The sequence below is a fragment of the Tribolium madens genome, unplaced genomic scaffold, assembly GCF_015345945.1.
Source record: "Tribolium madens isolate multiple individuals breed KSU strain unplaced genomic scaffold, Tmad_KSU_1.1 Scaffold_71;HRSCAF=194;Tcas5.2_LG6, whole genome shotgun sequence".
Classification (NCBI taxonomy): Eukaryota; Metazoa; Arthropoda; class Insecta; order Coleoptera; family Tenebrionidae; genus Tribolium; species Tribolium madens.
In genome coordinates this window covers 3,696,068-3,718,093 of record NW_025401041.1, presented here as the reverse complement: position 1 = coordinate 3,718,093, position 22,026 = coordinate 3,696,068, and the positions used below count along the sequence as shown (strand labels likewise).

The following is a 22,026-nucleotide window of genomic DNA, read 5'->3' as shown; positions in this document are numbered from 1 at the left end:
TAAAGAAAATAGAGAAAATTCAAAAAGTTCTTTGCAATTCTCAAATAATCTTTTTTTAATCACAACTTTTCTATAATTTCATTATTATCAAATCTGAAAATTTCAAAATCATCATATTCATACTCCGAAAATAAGCAAATTCTGTAAATAGGTGAAATTGTAACATCTAAAAAAGTTTCTATAGTATTCATATTTCTGGATTCTGAATTTCCGTGTGGATTTTGGTAATATTTATGAAAATACGAAATCTATAATATCAATTTCTAAAGAAAAAAAAAAGCAAAAAAAAAAAGAAAAAGGAAAAAAAACATTTTATTAAAGAAGTCACACAGTCAATAGTCATATACAGAGTGTTTTTACGCTTTAAGTATATGTAGAGTTCTAAATTGCGCGATTCTAAGAATCTCTGAAATTTCTATTTTCGGGGTATATAATATACAAAAATACTTAAAAATTCCCATAAACGAAACAATAAGTTTTTGAACATATAGAAAACTGGAAATAAAAAAAAAACAAAAAATTAAAGAAATAATAAAAGAACAAATAAATATGAGCATTTTTGAATAGGGTAAATTCGGAAGAGATGGATAAGCAATAAGACATGAAGACTTTGATAGAGAGAAAAGAAAAAAAATACATAGTGTTGAATTCAACAAATAATTAAGAAAGTTCAAATTAAATACTCTTTCAAGTAAATACGGGAGTTGTAAACTTTGGAAAAGTTTTTGAAAATATAGAAAACTGAGAATCAAAATAAAAAAAAGTAAGGAAATAATAAAAGAACAAATAAATATGAGCATTTTTGAATAGGATAAACTCGGGAGAGATGGATAAGCAAGACATAAAGACTGAATAGGGTAAATTCGGGAGAGATGGATAAGCAAGACATAAAGATTGATGATACAGAAAAAAGAAAAAAAAATCACATAGTGTTGGATCCAACAAATAATTAAGAAAGTTTTATTTTCTTTCAAGTTAAAAAAAATATTTTTTTATTAGTTTTTGTAGTAATTTTTGTTTTGTTTTAAAAAATATATTGTCATTGATTGGAACAGCCTGTGAAAATAATCTTGTATGCTTACAATTTTTAAATATTTCAAAGGTCTACAACTTTTTTTTATTTCATTGAATTGAAGCAAAATCTCACCACTGCAAAAACTTATTGAACTAGCTCTCGAATTTATGACCCTAATAAAAAAATTTTATCGATTGAAGAGTCAAACGCATTTTCCATTTGCATCCCTGCAAATTTCACACTTTTTTGTTGTGACAGGTAGATAATACCATTAGCTCATTGTCGCTATAAGTGGTCCCTTTTGACCGTCTTGTGGTGCCCCTAAATTATCTTTCTCCGGTCACCTCCGAAGGGTGGTGTCGATTGTTACCTCGGTAATGGCCATTTAACGATACATAAACAGATCGGTGCCCTCGTGATCTCTTTTTTCCCGAAAAAAAAAAGTTCTATTTACGCCAATTTCACGGTCTGTGGGAAAAGATAAAAAAATCGTAAAGCACTCGAAACGGTTTTTGGGTTATTTATGTCTTTGAACTAGCAGATGGTTGCGAGGTTGGTACGACTTAATTTGTAAATGACTAAAGCGCACTTTTTCAAATTGAAAATTTAGTTTTATTAATAAAAAAAGTCGCCCCGGATTTATGCAAATCGTATTTATGTTAATTAGGCGTTGTAACACGTTTTAGGAGGACTTTTGCGATGTTGGCAACACGGTGTTGGTGACAATGACGGATGAGGGGCCGGCTGTAACATTTAAATTTTCGCAACTTTTTACCCATTTAATGCGCGACATCATTTAGCTGAACTGACATCAACAGGGTGTAATTTCGAAAGTCGGTGCCTGATGATGATAATTCGGGAAGAGTGGCCCACTTGTCATCGACGTTGTCGCAGTTGGTAAGCTTGTTTTTGTCTGCTTCGCGTGCAGATGTCTTGCGCGGGATTTATTAGTGATTAAATTTTTCAACTGCAGGATAAGAAATAATAGTGTTTTAGCGTTATTTTAGTACCCACACGTTGAGATAATTAAAGAAGAAATTCCTCATGTTAATAAGCCGATATGTCACTATACTCGACTATTTACATTATGTTATTATTGAAATGAATGTTGGTGAGCATGTTATTATTTAGTTAGAATTCTTGTCGCCTTGAATAATTTTATTATGGTACCTAAATGAATGATTTATGAATTATTAAAACTACGTTATTTCCAGCATTAAGAACACATTAAAAAAGAGACAAGTAAATAGGCGGGTGTATAAATATTAAATTCGTCGTTTATTACTTTATTTTTCATTGATTGGTATTTTATTTTACATTTCTGGAATGTCGCATTTAATCGGTCGAGAAATTCCTAACAGAATGACCAGAAACAAGTGTTGAAGTAAAAAAAGCATTGGAATAAAAATTTACATATTCATTTTTTTCCATTTAGGTACAAAAATGTTTTACCAACAAGATAATGACAAGTCAAATTATTTATTTTTATAAATCAAAATACCAATGATTAATGCCAAGCTCATAGTTTTACATGAATCAACCTGTATAAGACAACTTGCAAGGAAATACAGAAAACTCAATGATTAATTGTACTGTAGCTCATTTCTAAAACAATATTACTTCTTAGTATCAATTAATATTAATATTACTATTCTTCTTAAATTTTGCTTATTTATTCCAAGTTCCAATGGCCCTATATCCCGCTGGTCTATCTCTCCCGAATTTACCCTTTTCAAAAATGTTTATACATATCTGTTCAGTATTCTTTTACTATTGCTTCTATTTGTTTTATTTATTTGTATTTTTTGTTTCCCAGTTGTTTTTTATCTTCTCAAAAACTTTATTACGATGTGTAATTTCATGTTTTTGTTACTGTATTTGTTTTTTATTCTTTCTTTTAACTTATGCTTAAGTTCATAAATGAACTGTAAACTATAAAAATACCATTTTCAACTTGAAAGAAAATAGTATATTAAAGAACGTGTTTCGTAAGCCAAGTTGTGGAACGAGTTCAGGTTTATGAAACGAGCAGCGAAGCGCGAGTTTTATAAAAGACGAGTTCCCACAAATGACTTATGGAACAAGTTTTTTATGCTATTTTTTCTATTTTCCGCGTTTTACGTACTTTTTAACATAAAATCTCCCATCTTACTCATGACGTTTCTTTTTAATAAAATATGTACTCTTTGTGATATACACCATGATAACGTAAGGAAAATATTAGAGGCTGCTGGAGTAATATTTAACTGAATTATATACAAATCTAACATTTATTTTATTAATCTAATATTATTGAATTTTATCTTGTAACTTGTATAATGCGTATATAATTCATTTTATTGATTTGTTTATTATTTATTGTATTGTATTGTGTTTCTTAGGCTAGACATTTCCTGTAAATAGGTTCATCCTGTTGAAAATAATAAATAAAATACTTATTATTATTATTATAAAAGTCAATTTTACAAAATTTAGGAATTTTTGCCCAAATAAGGTGATGGTTGGTAATAAATGTCACAAAGTTTGAAAAATTCGATTTTCGAAGCGACAGCTCTGGAATATTTTTCAAAATTTTGTTGAATTAACAATAAATATACTGCAGATATTTCATGCACACACCTCCTGAAATAAGAGAAATCGCTCAAAATGCCGCTGAAAATCACCATTACTAACCTCAAGAAAGTAAATTGTACTAGTCTATTTCAGCACCCGAATTGGTGTTGAAATGGCTCATTAAAGCATCAATTTTGGTATCGAAATAAGCGTTCTTTCAGACGTAAAATAGAAAAAAGTACATTATTAATTCTTTACTGAATCCAGTTTTTCCGCATCTTGTTTCTTTTTGTTTTTTTTAATAAGTATCTTTCTTGAATTTTGCTTATTTATTCAGTTTTTTTCTTTTTAACTATGACTCATTATTTGTTTAGTTTTGTTTACTGTAGCTCATTTCTGAAACATCCTACTTGAAAATAAAATCAGGTGATGCAAATTTTTGTATAAATTTGTTGAAAATAAAAAAAACCATTGGAATTCTGCGCTCAAATTTGCCAACGAGCGCAGCGAGTAGTTAAATTTTCTAAAATTTATATAAATGGTAATAATTTTGTGCTTGTTGAGATCGTTGACCCAGTGTGAGATATCGTGTAGTTATTTTTGGTCAAGTTGGGGTCCGAATCTCACGTCTACATAAAAAAATAATCCACGAATTGCTAGGAATGCGCATTGGCATTGTTTTTGAGGCGGAAATGGACACATCGAGCTGTTATTTCACCATATTATAAATAAAAATTCAAACATCGTTAGCTGAACTTCCTTTTACTAAACCGGCTATGTTTTGAATTTTAATCGATAAGTATTCCACATTCGTGATTCAAAACCTTCGATGAATTTATACTTTTTTCACTCCAAAAACGACAAGGAATTTAAATAAATAATTAACCCAATTCGAGCAGCGCGTTGCTTACATGGAAATTCCTCCGGCCATTTTGACCGACGACTAATAAAATAACAATGATTTACAGTATGTTCGACGTTTATTGTTGGACGTTTTATTTGCGGCCATTTTTCATAAACGCAGACGTTCACGGACGACGATGCTTATTTTCTTACCTGAAACCGACCAAATTTTAACACCTTAACCAAATAAAAAATCAAATACGGAAGCACAAAAGCTCGAATCCTTTTAGTAGGGTTTCACTGGAAAAAAATCTTTTATCATTGCAGATGTGCCTTTTCAATAGTGCGGGCTTTTTATTTGAATACTCATAATGCCATAAAGGTAGAAATCTATTATTAAGCGAGCTTTTTTAAAGACAAGAAAAACTTTTTTTCGATTTTTTCCTGATGATGTATCAACCCTTCACTAATATAGAGGGGCTTTGAGTGGTTGACGTCCTCCACCATCTGCTCGATTTTGTAATTAACCTCCGCGTATGCAGAGAAACGTATTAAGGGAAAATTTACGAATTTGCACCCTTTGTGTAACCCAACACTCCCCTTTACCGAATCAAAGAAATAAAAATCGTGTAAACTGACCGAGCGATTGAGACTAAAAAGTGAAAATGGTGCGTTCGCATTCACACACGTATAGAGTTTCCCATTCAAGGTGATATGGACGGAATTTTATGAATATTGAACAATTGCACGATTTTATGAAAATAAACGCGAGGTGATGATCATGAATACAGTTAAACATACACAGATTTACTCTGTGTACATAGTAACAAATTGAGGATTCTTGCTTTAGGTGAAGGTTGCCGCCGATGGCTTTGTCGAGAGATTCGTTGACCGTAACATTAAGACTTCGTACTACGGTAATGGACAAATATAAACGTTGGGATTTTTATGGGCTTTGATGTGCGCTTTATTGGAAATGCAAAGAAAGGAATCTTTCTTCAAGCTAAAACACAGTATCTGCTTTTTAATTAATGTTATGCTGATGAACCAAAAAATTACTTGTTTAATGACTAGCTCTCCACACATATTATTATTTAACTTAAAAATATCGTTTTTTAAAAGCAATTTATGCAACATAATGAAAAACCAATACACAAAAAATTAACTAAATCACTTGTCTGAATCAGTAGGAATACGTCGATTATGTTGTTAAAATTTTGACCTAATTTTTGAAAGAATTTAATCTAAGTTAACCAATACGTCTTCAAGTAACATTTTCTACAATCCTGAAAACCTGTGCTAAATTAAGTTAAAACACTTTAAGAATTTTTAAAACCGTTGCATTGGTCTAATGGTGGTATCTTTAATCATCTTTTGTTGTACTGGACTGGTTAGCCCAATAAATGCAGTTCCTAAATTAAGTTATTAACTTTTTAAAGTTAGAAAAACAATAAACGTCAAATATCAAAGTCATTGTCGCCTGACAGTGATTAAAATTCGGTAATATCGTTCTTTTTTATAGCCGCCCATGTTTTTGCATCTTTAGCCACTTTTTAGACAATTTTATTCTTTTTTCTTGTACGCGGGACCTCTTTCAAAGACAGATTTTTGCTTATGGCATTTTTGATTGGCGATTAACAAATTGATACAAATTTTAAGTAATTTAGCATTTTTAAAAGCTATGTTAAAATCATGTTTTAGTAATGTGATATTAATTTCTACCCACTATATATCCTACATTTTAAATTCCGTTAGAATCCGTTGGCAAATAATAGAAATATTAGATCCAAAAGTCTTAGGTGGGACACCCTGTATATTAGGTATAAGTAGGTATGCGTAAATAGGTTAAGCACTAAATACTTAGCCCAGGTTTACCTAAATTAATAGAGTTGTTTAAACTAAAATATGTATACCTACTTATGTGAGATCAGTAATTTCAATTTAAAACCTAATCTAATCTAGGTTTTAAAGTCATTTGTCAGCTATTGTTTTATAAGCCTTAGAATCAAATTTACTTAATTAATTAGGTAATTAAAAACCAAAAAATTGCTGACTTAAAATTAAATTGGCAACAGTGATATGTGAGACGAGTCAATTTTCAGATATTCATCAATGTTCAATTCAAGTTGACCAAAAATTGAATTACCTAAACATCGAAATTACAAAATGACAATGAAAAAAAATTGGTTAAAATAAAATTTCAAGCGTCTTTTTTGGGCAAACCCACGGATCAATTTGCATTTACTTTTATTGTTAAATTTTCACTTCAGAGAAAAATTATACTTGCAAATGTTGGAATAATTTTAATAACTTGTCATTCATTTTCTGAGAAACCTAATTGTGCAAATTGTCATCAATTTTTTGTCATTTCATGACGAAAACCCATCAATAAAAAATTCATAAAACTCAAAACATTGCAATAAAACCTATCATCAGTCATAAATTTCCCAAAATAAATTTATTATAAATATGTAACTATATTTTACGAATGAGGTTATTCGGCCAAATATGTGAAAAATTCAATGACACCTCTTCGATATAATTGTTTGTGTATGAATAGGTAAATTTTTTTACAACCATTATGAAATTTATTATGGAAACTAAATTATTTATTAATCATTGCCTAATAATATTGCATATATAGTTTTTTTAACGTGTCTGCAATTTGTTTATACACAATAATAACGTGCTGAAAGCTAAATTCACACATAATTGTGCAATCGTAGAAATTCTTAGTTTTTTTACTCCCATTTCGGAATCAGCTAAATCTGCGTTTTCCAATCAGCTAATTGCAGCAGTTCCCACACAATCGACGATTTATTTTGACCGATAAAATATAAACACTTTTCGCGATAAATCCGACACCATGAGAAAACTATTTTTTTCGACTAATCGAATTTCAATACTGAAAATTACAATTCAAGCACTTTTGACATATTACATTTTTGGTTAATATTCCTTGACCAAAAAATTGTGAAAAAAAAGATTCTGTTGAACCCACAAACTAATAGATTTTTCGAAAAATTTAATTTTTAAAAAATAGTCATTTTTATACTAGTTTTTAATGTTGTAAATATTTTTTCAGAAAGTGAAAAATGCTTGGTTCCATACTTTTTGTTCACCCTGTATGTTAATTCATCATTTCGCAAACTAGAAAAATAAATCGCGAGTTGGCTGTGGAGTGCGAGGACTAGATTCCTCGCCCACAATATTCAATTGTGTTTTGTTTTTTGCACGTGACTGTACGCTCGTATGTGGGCATTGAATGCCCCGACACACCTTATGACAGGTGACAATTCAACTTGTCCGTCAATGAACGCATTCATTTGTTTTTTACTTTATGTTTATCACGTCTGTTATCACTATGCCTATCATCATCCGGTATGGTCTAGTGGCTAGGATACCTGGCTTTCACCCAGGAGGCTCGGGTTCGATTCCCGGTACCGGAATCTCTTTTTTTTTCCAAATAAAAGCTGAAAAAAAAAATTGGGTATCGGGGATCGAACCCAATCCTGATAATTATCAGTAAATCACACTTTTTGGTTGAAAAATGACATTTTCGTAAAATTGTGGAAATTAAGTGTTAAGCCCAGATCGGGTAATATTGGGTCCAAATGTCGAGTGACCCATGGTCCAATGGTAAAAAACGGTCACGTCTTGTCCCAGCACGTGCATCGAGTGTGCCTGTGCTTGCGTTGGAATGTACGGTACAGTCGTGGGCAGAAGTAGTGGTAACCCGAGAATCCGACTACCGACCGGCCTACTGGATGTTGGCGCGAGCATCACGTCAAACTGTTGTGTAGTCGATGACACGGATGTCTTCTTTATGGCCGCGATTAGGTAATTATTTATTGGAAACTTCCCGGTGAAGGTTCCCCTCTGATGATGATGGTCGTCGGCCGGCGTCGCGTGAGCAAACCAACTCCGCCTTCTTCTTTTCGATTCGACACGATTTGCACGTCTCATTTTTTTCCTCCATCCATCGATGAGAACGAAATCTTTTGTGTTATGGAAGTTGGTTCACCTGATGCACGACGGACGCGTGCGAGATTGTTAATTGCTTGGATAAATACCTACACGAAAAATTTTAGAGGGCAGGGAACCGTTTATTTGGACTTGTGGTTAGGAGAGCAACACGTTTTCACGCTTTTGGGAAAATTAGAAAGCAGGCGCTGATAAAACACTCGGTGGTCATCCGTAATTCACTCTGTATCAATAATTGAAAATTTTAAAAATTTTAGTAGGGTACTTTTTACCCTATTACCCCGGTTTTGGACGCCACTGGGCACTGATTAAAAAGTGTAAGTGTAAGTGTATAAAGGTTATCAGTTGATGTACCAAATTTTGTAATCTTATCTAAAATTGTGTCTGAAATATTGGAAAAAAAACTCAATTAAAAACACACCACTTTCAGGGGGTGTAGCTTCCTTTACAAACTTTTGTTCTAAAATTGAATTTTCTATCACCTGTTTAAATTTGTTGCAATAAAAACGAAACACCCTGCATAATAATTTTGAAAATAACCTCAGTAAAAGTGTCACTTAGACAATTTTATTATAAAAACAGCTATAAAACCCTCTGTATGTAAATATAAATAGAAATAAATAATGATGTCTAGGTATAATTTTTGTGTTTATTTTTTCTCAATAATTCCCCAAGTATAATACCGTGCGATCAAAAAAAATTAAATTAGAGTAGGCGACTATTAATCTAGGAATACAGCTGGCAACACATTTTCCACACAAACTGAAAGTGAAAATAACCATTCACCGTTTTCGTCTTGTACAGCATTTTTGTAATAACTTGCAAAATTTTTGCTCTAGTGTAAACATTATTTCACTCAAAACGAATAAAACTTACCAAAGTTTCCGCGGTCAAAAATCAGGATTGTCATCTGAAGGACTTTAATCACCGCCTACTCTATTTTTTTTTTTGATCGCACGGTACTAAGAGGTATACAAAATCGTGATGTAAAAATAAAAAAAGAGAAACAAATAAACTGATGCTGTATAATTCAGTGCATTGTAAATAGTAAAAATATGACGTTTGCTGATTTTGTCATGACCAACTGCAAATAAAAATTAAACATAATTTTTTGCTGAAAACGTACCTATTAAAATATTCTGTACAAATAGGTACATATTTTTTAGATAAGAAAACAAAGCAAGCTGTTTGAAGATATAATAGTCATCTAACAGGGACAGAACTACAGAACTCGCACACCAGAGAAAAATTTCAAGTAAGATACCAGGAACATGAAAAAAATTTTAAAAATTGTTTTTTGACATTTAATGATCTTGTATATGTTTTTTTATAATTATGTAGTAAAAGTACAAAAACTTTGCCAATAAAAGCCACAAATAACATTAAACAGAGTTACAATTGAGGATACAGCTTCCTTGTTTCCTCATCTAATAGCCTGTAGCAAAAAAACTTGAAAAATTATTTTTTCAACTGAAATAAATACAGTCTCATAAGTTCGAAATTTTTCTAGACAGATTTTGTTATAACATTTTTTCCATGTTCCTGGTATCTTACCTTACATGGCATTTTTCTCTGAGGCGCGAGTTCTGACGCAACCTGTATAATTCCCATCATTAAAAAAAATACAAATTTATCTTATTACGGCCAAACAAACAACTGAAAAAAAAACATTAATTACATTATTAAATTCTACGTAAAAAGTGTATCTATAATGTCTTTATTTCAAATTCCTATCTTCTATAATTACAAAGATATGATTTTTTTTTTGTTAAAATGTCAACTTTTGTCTGTATAAGTCGAAAACAAAAAACGGTAGCGGAATGCGATCTTAAGCAATATTTTCTTAAAAAAATGAGCCCCAGAACGTATCGCTCGTTTTTGGCTAAACCTCTTAATACTTTCGGAGATTCCCTATATTCAGACATCTAAAATGTAGCACCCTGTACAATTTAGTTTTCTGAATCATCCTGTATTGTAAATAGTAAAAATATGACATTTGTTTGTTACTTTTTCAATTTTTTTTTAAATTCCTTTCGAAAAGGCTGTTATTCGCCCCCGCACATGGTATACAGCGTGTCCCATGAAAAATAGCAGTAAATAATCCGCGCAATTAAGCCACAATTTATAGGTACTCTCATTGCGGATGTAATAAAAGGATTTACGATTGCTCACTCGGGGTCTTCCTTCAGGTGTCCTGTTACAATGTGGCGAAATGTACCCGTCAAGGTCACTCGATTAAAACAAAATCATATCCAATATCCAAAGAATTTCGTTATAAATTAAACAACACGTAAATGTTGAAATTTTATATCTGATTTGGCAATGAATTTAGCAAAAGAGTGGCTTTTTATAACGAAATCAAGCGATTAGCTATTTTTAAAAGTGGTTTATTTTGATATTTAAAAAGCGATTTTACTGCGCTTTTATACAAATTAAATCTTCAGATGGGTTTCTGGTTAGATTAATCGACGGTTAAATGCCGTTTTATTGCCTGGTTTTGGTTTTTCGTTACGGATGCTTGCTCTTATAGCCTATACAAGGTGTTTTATCAATCAAGAGTTTGTTAAAAATTGTAAACAGAAGGACTATAATTATACAAGTCGAAACAAGTCTTGTTTTATTATACCATTCGTTCTAATCAAAGTGGCCTCTGATTATGAAATTAAGTTGGCAATAAAAAAATTGGTTACTTGCCAGCGCTTGCCTCGCGACAAGATTTCTGTCGACCTTTCTTACTGTAGTGTCAAAAACACGCGTTTTAAGTAACGCAATATTTTATATTTTAAGTTGGTACTCGATCGAAGGAGATGAATGAAAAAAACACTAGATTTAAAAAAGAAAAAACAGTAAATTTAGATTACAATGTGTATTTTTCTAGTTTATTATTATTTTTGCATTTTTGTTAAACATGTTTCGATTTATAACAAAAATATAAATAAAAAATGAGAATGAATTAAAATTCTTTAAAAAAGTAGTGACAACTAATAAACAAATAACAGTCAAAAATGACAATTTCAGTTATCAAATGAATCCAGTGGCAATTCAATTTATGACATTAATTTATTTTAAATTGGCAACACCGTATTATTGGTGATATCAGAGTGTGTCAGATGACGGCCATGTCAGCAACCGACCATAGCAAATGAATGACAATGGACTATAAAATTGTGGCAGTTGAATTTGATAGTCAGTGTTGCCAAATTAATATTTCTGCCCACTCAGATTTTATTTGGGTTTCATTTACTTTCAACCAAAGGTTTAGAATAAAATCAATTCGGTAGTTGAAGTGCTGTATAATTACAATGGAACCGGTTTCTTTCGTATAATAGACCACATCTTCAGTACTTTGATTTATATTTAAATATTAAATTTCATTGGTTTGAAGCCGAGTAGCTTTCCCATATTTCATACAAGGAAATTAAAGTTTATTCGTTGGTCCTAATTTCGATAACAAGCCGTTCGGTGGGTCCCCTATCGAAAATTAGGCACCAATAAATTATCGAAAGGAAAAGAGAAAAGAATTGACGTCATTCACAGTGAATTTAAATATGAATATACATCTCGTTAGTAGTACATTTGAAGGGTGTATACCCTTCGACGTATCGATAACTGATTTGCATAAATCGGTGTTATAATTTTTCAAAAAACTTTCAAGCAATAATCCTATGCAAAATAACCGCGATTGCTCTCCCTCTTAATACGAAATGACCCTTTTTTCAAATTTGAATGCCACGTTCATATTTTATTGTATGCAAATCGTGTCTCTCTCGCATACATTACGGCCGTAACGAATTTCTATTCGAGAATTAACATATTTTATATGTTATAAATCGTGGACTATACAAAAATCACGGATAATATTCAAATGATTAGGGTGAAGGGGTGCGCCCTTTGGTGCGATTTGCGACCGATCTCCCCTATTAAATACGCCGACGCGTGACCGACTACTATGACACTGGATCTAGTGTGCCTCGCCTAGTCGGTGTTTGTGGCGTTGTTTGTACATGAATTGATCGTGATTGGCCAAAGATGGGAGGTGGAAACGCCTAGATGCCTGAAATGAGCTACGATTGGAGAGAGGGTGGAGTTTAAGGTACACGCGTTGAATTGACAAGTACAGACGAGGTCAACAACTGGACTAGATTGAAGGTTTCCGGATTTGTGGAGAGTTTGGGCCTCGGCAATGACCTTGACACCATTCAAATTTTATTGAATTTGTGATTACGTCCAAAAAAATATGAAAAATTGAAGAAAAAATTAATCCTAAAATTTAATTTTGTTTGACGCTTCTCAATGTAAATTAGGGCCGGGATGATTGTGGGTGATTTAGCCCAACTAAAATCGTCCAAGCTCTATACAGTGTGCTTAATAAAGAAAAAATGTGAATTTAAAGTGACAAATAATATATAACATGTATTTGTAAATATTTTTAGCTGTTTTACCTTACGTTTTGTTTTTAAGTAAAAAAAAATAAATTACATAATACATATTTACTATTAACATATTATTTCAAAGTTTTAACAACAAAAATATTTAACTGGTAATACAAACTACTATAAATAACGGGTGTTTTTTTAGCGTCAAAACTACCTATCCGTGAAAGTTCGATTGTAGACAAAGCATCGTATGGAAAGTTATTAAAAAAAGTGTTTGTTTTCTTATGTAATACATATAGGGTGTGTTAAAACCCGCGCCCCATACCTAGAAAAATTTCAAGTAAGATAAGATACCAGAAACGTGGAAAAATCTTGAAAAAATTCTGTCAAAAAATTTTGCCATGTATTTTTTGACATTTGACATTTTTTTATGTCTATTTAATGATACTGATGATCTTGTATAATATGTTTTTTATAATTACTTAGTAAAGGTACAAAAATTTTGCCAATAAAATTCATAAATAACATTAAAAGAGTTAGGTACAATTTAGGATACAGCTTCCTTGTTTCCTCTTCTAATAGCCTGTAGCAAAAAAACTTGAAAATTATTTTTCCAACAGAAATAAAATCAAAGAGCAAAATTTAAGCTCTCTTAACTTCGAAATTTTTATAGATGGAATTTTTTAAACATTTTTTCCATGTTCCTGGTATCTTACCCTACATGGCATTTTTCTCTGGGGCGCGAGTTCTGGCGCACTCTGTATACCTACTTGATTTAAAATTGGTGCTCTAATAAGTGGATTTTCAAAATTTTGTTAAAAGTTTCGTTAAAAAGATACACCATCATGTCTTAAGTTAAATTTCTAATCATAATATAGCATCTGTGTGCTTTCAAAATTATATTAGTAACACTGGAAATTGGTAACATTTTACAAAATATAGAATCAAAAGATAAAAATTGTGTCATATCTTTGTTGTTGTCACATATCTTCGATCTCTATATTATGTTACAATGTTGCCAACTTAATTGTAAAAACACAGGACTCCTCACAGGCCGGCTAGATCAAAATTTCTAAAGCTTTAAAAAATGTCAAACAAAAATTAATAAAGACGAAAACCATAAAGATTATCTTAATACACAGATCTTTAACAAAGGTTTTCAAAAATCTAAAATTATTAATAGCGTTCAAAACTTTAGATAAATATTTAATTTTTGGAAATAATTTGAAAATTGAATTACAGTGTGTCACTTAAAACTTCCAAACCAACTGGTTATCAATACAGCATTTTTTTACAGTAGTTAGCTTGGCGACAGGTCTTTCGATAAATGTGACATAAATTCGTTGCAAGTTATACAGGGTGTAACAAAAAGATAGAGACAAAGAGTAACTTGAGGTTCTCTAAGTCAAAATAAAGCGATTTAACCCAAGATTAGAGAACACCAATAACATTAGGTATGTTTTTTTTTTGTTTAAATTAATTATAAATTACATTACTGTTTAATAACAAAAACATACATAAAAACCTAAAAATTTTTTTAAACAATTTTAAAAACAATAAAAAAATTTGACACATTTACTTAAATTATTTTTTACTCTAAAACCAAGATCAATACAAAAATTGTTTAAAAACAATGTAGCTTTCGAATAAAAAAAATACGCCACTCAGATTACGTAGGTATAAATAAAACGTGGCTTTAAACGTGTTAAGTTGTTAATAAGTAGATAAGTACTTTACAATTACGATAAAAAAAAAATTTATAAAAATCAATTACTCCATTAAAAAGTTATTAAAGAAAAACAAAAAAAGTTGGGTTAAACCGCTTTATTTTAACCTAGGGAATCTCAGGTTACCCTTTGTCCCCATCTTTTCGTTACACCCGGTATTTTTGTTTTTTTTCTCTTCAAAAATACTTCTCGTAATTATTTTTGAAGTTACAACACATTGTTTGATGTTCGGATTCTCAAAAAAATATATTTTTAGGGTTGCGGTTAAACTTGAGTTACCCTGTAATATCATTGACAGAAGAAAACGAATCAGAAACAGAAAAAAATTGCTATAATAAGAAACAATCATAGAAAAATTATCCCGTTTCCGCCAATAGATCAATTTCGTCGCCTTGGCGAAACCCCTAATCGTGCAAAGGCTTGTCCCATTGTGAGTGGTCGTTGTGCGTATCCATCATCCGGTCATCATAACCGAAATAAGGGTGTTGTGGCGTAAAAAAAATCAACTCTTGATGTTAATAACATTAAACGCAATCTCGAAAACGTCGTCGCACCCATATCCGGTATAATTACAGCCGGAATTATAGGAAAATGGTTTTATAGTTGAGTAAATAAGGTTATTTTGTTTCAAATTTATTGTCCATTGTGTTTACTTACGTTCCTTGAAATGGAATTTATTTTATTCGATAGTACACATAATACGTGTGTAATTATTTCATGCTGCCAACCTAATCCTCTGATCGAACTGCTTTCCCACCACCGATGATGATTTTTTATTCCCCGACATTAAAACAAATCATTCAAAAGCCCGAGTTTCTATATAAATAAAATACCGGACAAACCCACACGGCGGTGGTCTGTCCTTGTCAGTGGCAAAGTCTCGACTATAGGCTTCTCTCCGTCTAGGCCCATAATATATCATAACTGACAAAACCAGGCTACTAATTATAAGTCAGTCCAATATCTTCCTAATAATTCTCTATTTGAAATTTTGAATTATGTTTTTAGATTCTCGACCGAAATTTTTTCAGAAAACCTGTTGTCTGGTACAGTCGAGACGAAATTTCGTGATGCACGATAATTATTATTGTGTTTTCGAACTTGTTCGTTCGATGATGATGATGATGGGATTGAAGAGTTATGGTGGAGACCAACAGGTAGGTGAACGCAACGGGTTTGCACGACGCATAGGGCGAGGTCCGGAATGACAGGAGACGTGTAGGAGGAGGCGTCGTGGGGTGTCCCTCTCGCAGGTTCAACAACAACACCAACTGATTTATTGCGATCAATCTTCACAGATGCATGCAAATGGATGATGAAGCCAACGCTAAATTCTTATTAATATTATTGATTGAAACAACTACATAATCAATGGATCTACGATTTTGCAAAATAAACCACAAAAAACAACACATGATTTATGTGAGAAAAGATTTGCAAAATCAATCGCAATTTTGAAAAACATTGAAAAAGAAAAATGAAAACAAGTTTTTTAGAAAGAATCTTCAAATTTCGACTTTAAAATCTGTTGATGATTTTGAATTTCAATTGAGGGAAGAGGAAAAATAAATAAATCCAACTCTGAACAAAAACAACGCAACGAGTATAGTACCTATATATTAAAAAACAAGTTTCATAATAAGAGCAGTCTCGAAGTACGAATTTAAGTGTAAAAAACGAGTGGCGAAGCTAAAGAATGAGTACTTGAAGGCTTATAAGTTGTTTTATACTATTTTTTGTAACTTGCCCTCTTTTGCATTTTTAAACAAAAATTTGATCTAGTTGTCTTTTGACTATTAAGAGATCGCATTCAATAAGAGAATCACAATAGAGGCAAATTACAAAAAAAACTTTTTATGTAGATAATCCCAATTGAAAACTTATTTTTTCTACGACCTTAACAGAAAGTAAGTTTTTACACCCTAATTTCACAAAAGAAAGTGGTCAATTACCTCCCCGGGAGGTAAAAATGTTCTTCTCTCATCTGTCAAAATTACATTATAAAAATATATGTAACCTCTCAGAAAAGTAAAAATTTTACCTCCCCCATAGAAACAGAAAAATATACTGCTAGATTTAAAGGCAAAACTAGGATATCAAGAAAAATTGTTAAGTTTTTCTTACTGGATCGTAGGAAAAATTATATGTATTAAACTAGAGGAAAGTGTCTTTTCCTCCCTGGTGGTTACTGCCCTCGACATATCTTGGAGAGTAACTTCCACCTGTGGGAGAAAAAGATTTCTCCCTTGTAATTAATACAAACAACTATTATTTTGTACTCAATGTTAAAGAGTGATTTTATCAACTAATTTTAGTAGATAAAGTAATCTTTTATCGTCTATCGAAATAAAGTAATTTTTATGTACCTACTATATTTTATCAAAATTTCAGTAGATAAAGTACTTTTTTATCGTCTAGTGAATAAAGCAATTTTTGTCTACTGTTTATATTCAAGAAATTCTGGTAGATGTGTGCATATTAAAACAAAATATGTATTATACACGACGATAATAGTAGATTATGTTATTAGGAGTAAAAGTGATTGTTTATGTGGCGAAGCTGAACGTTCATTTTGCCGAACGGAGTGAGGCAAATGGATTCAGCTGAGCCACATAAACTCACTTTTACTCCAAATAACATATACTATTTTATCTGCAAACGATTCAGATGGAACGAAAAGAGCAACACACCAATAATCAAGTAACTCACCTCAATAATCAGGACGCTTTGCAATAAAATCATAACAAACGTCACGCGTCAGTTTCGGAATTTGTGTTGAGATTTCGAAATTGATTGATTTAACTGGTGAATAACTGGTATAGTTTATAGTGCAAAATGTCGAATGCTGATAATATACCTTGTACCTCTCCAGAAAATGCTGAAAAAGCGAAAGGGACAAGAAAGAGACAACAGTGGTAAATGTCAAAGTAAGTGTCAAGTAAAAGTGAAAACGCCTAGGCGTAAAAACAGTGTTTTTACTCCATGTCTGAAAAGTAAAACTTTTACCTGTGTCATTTAGTCATAAAAGTGGTCACTTTTGTGACGTTTGCAGATAAAGATTGTTTATCTACTCGTGAAACAAGACCACTCACTTCGTCACTCGTGAACTTAACCTTTTCACTCGTAATAACTATTTTCTTGCCGTTTTTAAATAGAATACTAAAAAAAATTAAACTTGTTTTCTGTATTATACCTATTTCAAGTAGATAGCTTTCCACATCAAAAATTAAGACTTAAATAAAAAGAACAAGAAGTTAGATATCAGAATCTTCAAATTTCGACATGGTTATTAAAACCTGTTGCTGGTTTTATTTTTCAATTTGGTTTTTTCGTCTGACTAAAATTTTACAATAATCAAACATCATTTCTACACTTTCTGTAAATCTCTTTGTGGTTTCTAAATTATCTTCTGAAAGTTATGTTTGTAATAACTAAAAGAAGAAAAAGCAGAAAAGAAAAAACCAAAGCGAAACACAAAAAATTAAACAATGATAAAGATAAAGTTCGAAAAATTACAAAGCGGAAACACAAGTAAAACTGCTGAAAATGACAGACCTAAAAGGAAAAATTTTTTTTAAGGAACTTTAAAGTATACTTTAAAGTAACGTAACTATAGTTACGTTGGTGCTTCAACAAATAAGAATAAAAACAAAATTAGACGATAACCAAGAATGAAGAAAAACAAGGAAAAAAAAAGAGTGAAGATAAAAACAGAGCTTGAAAATACAGTTTGAAAATCAACAAAAAGAACTAAACTTGAGTGATGTGAAGGGGCTATAGAATGTCAAAAAAGAAACATATAAAAGTAATAACAATAAAAAAAGAAGACAGTAAGAAAGAATAAGGAACAAAATTACGCCAGTAATATTACTTTAGAAGATCAGAACGTAAGAAAAAATTCGAAAATTAAAATAGAAAAAAAAAATTTTTTTTAAATCACTTAGTTGTGAAAACCGAGAAAAACAGTCACAAGATGTAAAGAAAAAACAGAGATTGTGCCAAAATCAGAGTAAAACTCCTCGTAATGTTGATTAATTTTCTTGCTCATAAAATGATGATTTCTCTCGATATTTACGTTGCATTGCATCAGTATCGGTTATTTTCAGATTCCTGAATCTCTTATTTCAAGCGAAAACACTTTGGTCTAAATTAAGAATCAGCGGAAATTTCTCTGTTTCACTTAAAGTGAAGCAGTTTGAACTTCAATGACCGATTCTGAAACAATCACCTGAAAAACTAAACTAAAAATTTAGGATAGTCTCAAACAACTTGATTAGATTCCGTTGATTTATTAGCCATTTGGAACCAGATCGTGTATTAATTAGAACACATTCACCGTCCACATCTGTGCGTTTATTTAGAAATTTTTACGACGCGTTAAATCCGAACCAACTAATAAATATCGTAAAAAAATTAAAATATTTCCACAAATTAAGTTACCAAACTGAATGTGATGTTTACGTGATCGGTTGAAGCAGACGTTTTGTTTATTTTAAAGTGTCAAACAACCATCACATTGCTTAAACTCCAATCCCGAAGTAAAACCATCCACACAACCATGAAATAAACCATCAATCTTCGTATACGGGACAAAGACGTGTGGATGCAAACGGTGCGGATAGATACCGTTTTACTAAAATAACATTTTATCTGAGAAAGCCACGTGGTAAATTCCTATTTTTTACGCTATCGGTTATTCCATTAGGGTCATTGAGAACGGTTTCCGCTCATTTTTAACGATGTATTTTCAAAGATGATGGATATTTATAAGCCATCGGACTTTTTCATTGTTTTTGAACCAGTGCATTGCCTAATTTACGAAATGTGACTTTATTAGAGTAATTAAGGATGTACGAACCACGCCATGATTAATTATTTTTTCTTGTTTATGAGGGTGAAAATGCTGAGCGGATTTTTATGTACAAGCAGCTGTTAATCAAGAAATTATGTTTCTTTTTCAAGAGTTACAGTGAGAGAAGTAAAAGAGAAAAAAATTAAACAAGAAATAAATATTTGGACCTAAAAAAAATCGAAAATGTTCCAAAAATTCAATTGGCGTCTCCAAATCTTACGACAAATCAAAATTTTATGTAAAATTGCTTAAAAAAATGCGCCTTTGTAAACCGTATTGTCTTAGAACTTATAGTTTTCGAGTTATGAATTTTTTTATTCTTATAGATGGCCAGATGATTTTTCTAGTGCCATTATCATTTTTTTATTTTTTATGTTAACATTATTATGACTATTTTCGGTTTTATTTTATACTTATTAGTTAGTTATTTTATAAACCTTCACTATTTTTTTCCATTAGGTTTTTCAAATTTCATCTCATTAGTTTCATTTTTTATGTTTAAATCTTTGTTTTTCTTCTTTCTTGATATCTAAACTCACTCCTTCATTCTTGTGCATGTTACGTTTCTTCTTTTTGTGACCATCTTCTAGAATTATATTATTCATAATCTCTTTTGCTTTGGTCTCCTTTCTCCTCCACTTCTCTTTTTTTCACCCCCACTTCTCTCTTTTTGTGTTATTGCAAAATCAATTTTTTAACTTTTAACTTTTCTCTCTTCACAATAGTCGTCTGTTTTTATGCTCAAATGTTTCAAAACTTCAGCATTCTTATGTTTTCCTTTCGTAATTTTTTAACTTTTCATATTCAAATCTTTCAAATCTTCCTTTCTTTGCAAAATTTGAAGAAAATAAAAAATGACGTATAATTACTGGAAAAAAACGGCGAAAGTTTCGACTCTTGATGTAAAACACAAATAAGCTAACAACATAGAATACAAGAACTTTCAGATGTCTTTTGTATTTTACCCAAGAATCTATTTCTGAATGAGATTATATACCTAAAAGTTGTTCGTTGTTCTTAAATTAGTAGATAAATTTTATTTTTTTTTTCAATTGAAATTGAAAACTAACAGATTTTTAACGCCAATTTTCGAGATTCTTTGTAAAAAATTTGCTTTTTCATCAACAGTGTGTTTTTTAAAACTTTCTTATTTTTTTTTACAATTTACTCAAATAAGGTATACTTACAGTATGTCACCGTATTGGGTTTACAAGAGGAAACATTGTTTTGTTTTTGATTTTACGCCAAAACTAAAAAGGAAAAACATTTTTTGCTTCATGCACCAGAAACGAACAAATCTCTAATTAAAATTTCATTATTCTGATTCAGTGAAAAGAAAAGTTAATTTTTCTCTTGATTTTGGACTTTTTTTCTCTGCTTTTTAAATCCTGTCACATTGGCGGTTTGATTTATTTGACAACTATACGTGACTGTAACAATTAATTTAAACAATTAATTTATTAATTAAATAATGATAATTCTTGTTAAAAATTACTGTGTTTTTTATCTTGAAGCTGTTTCTTTGAGTTGCTATTTATTAAAATTATGTTTTCAGAAATATTTTTGTTATTTAAATAACTTGCGAAAACTTTTTTGTCAAAGTGACATCATTGTCAAAAAAATAAAACCGCCAATGTGATGGGATTTAAAAAGCAGAGAAAAATTATTTTAATCCAAAATCAAGAGAAAAATGAACTTTTCTTTCTACTGAGTTAGAATAATAAATATTTTCTCGTTTCAGGTAAAGCAAAAAATGTTTTTCCTTTGCAGTTTTAGCGTAAAATCAAAGATTTTTTTTTCCTCTTGTAAACTTAATCCGAAGACATACTGTATATACAGGGTGAGTCTTATGCGAAATGAAAGGTAATAGGAACATTGATGAGTAAAAAATGCAAAATAAATTAAATGAAACTGTTTTATTATTGTCGAATGTCGTTAAAAGATACCATCACTAGTAAGTTTCTACGTTTCTTCTTTTTGTGACCACCTTCTTCTATAAGTCCACTATTTCCATTTCCTTTTACTTCAATCTTTTTGTTTCCTCCCTCACTTTCTCTTTTTTTTATATTTGTTACGAGCGTAATTTTGATGCCAAAAAAAGATTCGCAGAACTTGTAGGAGAATAAATATGCTTAATTATTGTAAAATTTTTAGTCAATAATTTAGTCATTATTCCAAAATTTTCACTTTCTTCATTTGGTTAATTTGGACAAGACATTTTGAACCACATGCCGGTATGTAAAATGTTCTGGGAAGTCGATTGGCGTCGAGAAAATCGTTAAAATACAAGTATTTTAGAAATAATGGACAAATTAAAAAAAAATTCGTAAATCAAATAAATTTTGAAAATTTTTGAAAAATTTCTATGTAAGAGTTCTGATTATAAATTAAAGATTCCTTCGATGGCAATTATGAATCTCAACATTTGGAAAGATTTCAGGCATCTAAAAAATCCGGTGTAGTTTTGATTCAAAACTCGTCTGGGCTCCTCGTGCCCAAATAACACAATGTAAACAGAGTGAAAAAAGATTCCAAGACGAGCACTTATCCCCATTTGTCCCAATTAGTCGAAATGACAACGCTTTAAGCCCGCATTCACCATTAACTCGTCGAATTATAAAATTAACAAGCGCTTCGGTGGTCATTCCATCTCTTTTAGTTTAAATAAATGACTCG

At 31.0% G+C, this 22,026-nt stretch overlaps 1 protein-coding gene and 1 non-coding gene across 2 annotated transcripts in view; one reads left to right on the top strand and one right to left on the bottom strand.

Annotated features, from left to right (window-relative positions):
* Nucleotides 1-22,026, bottom strand: part of LOC123009428 (zinc finger protein castor homolog 1-like) — a 110,989-nt gene that overhangs the window by 54,505 nt on the left and 34,458 nt on the right. The gene's annotated exons all lie outside the window — the stretch shown is intronic.
* On the top strand, nt 7,789-7,860 carry Trnae-uuc. Its single transcript has one exon. It is a non-coding gene; the product is annotated as a tRNA-Glu (tRNA).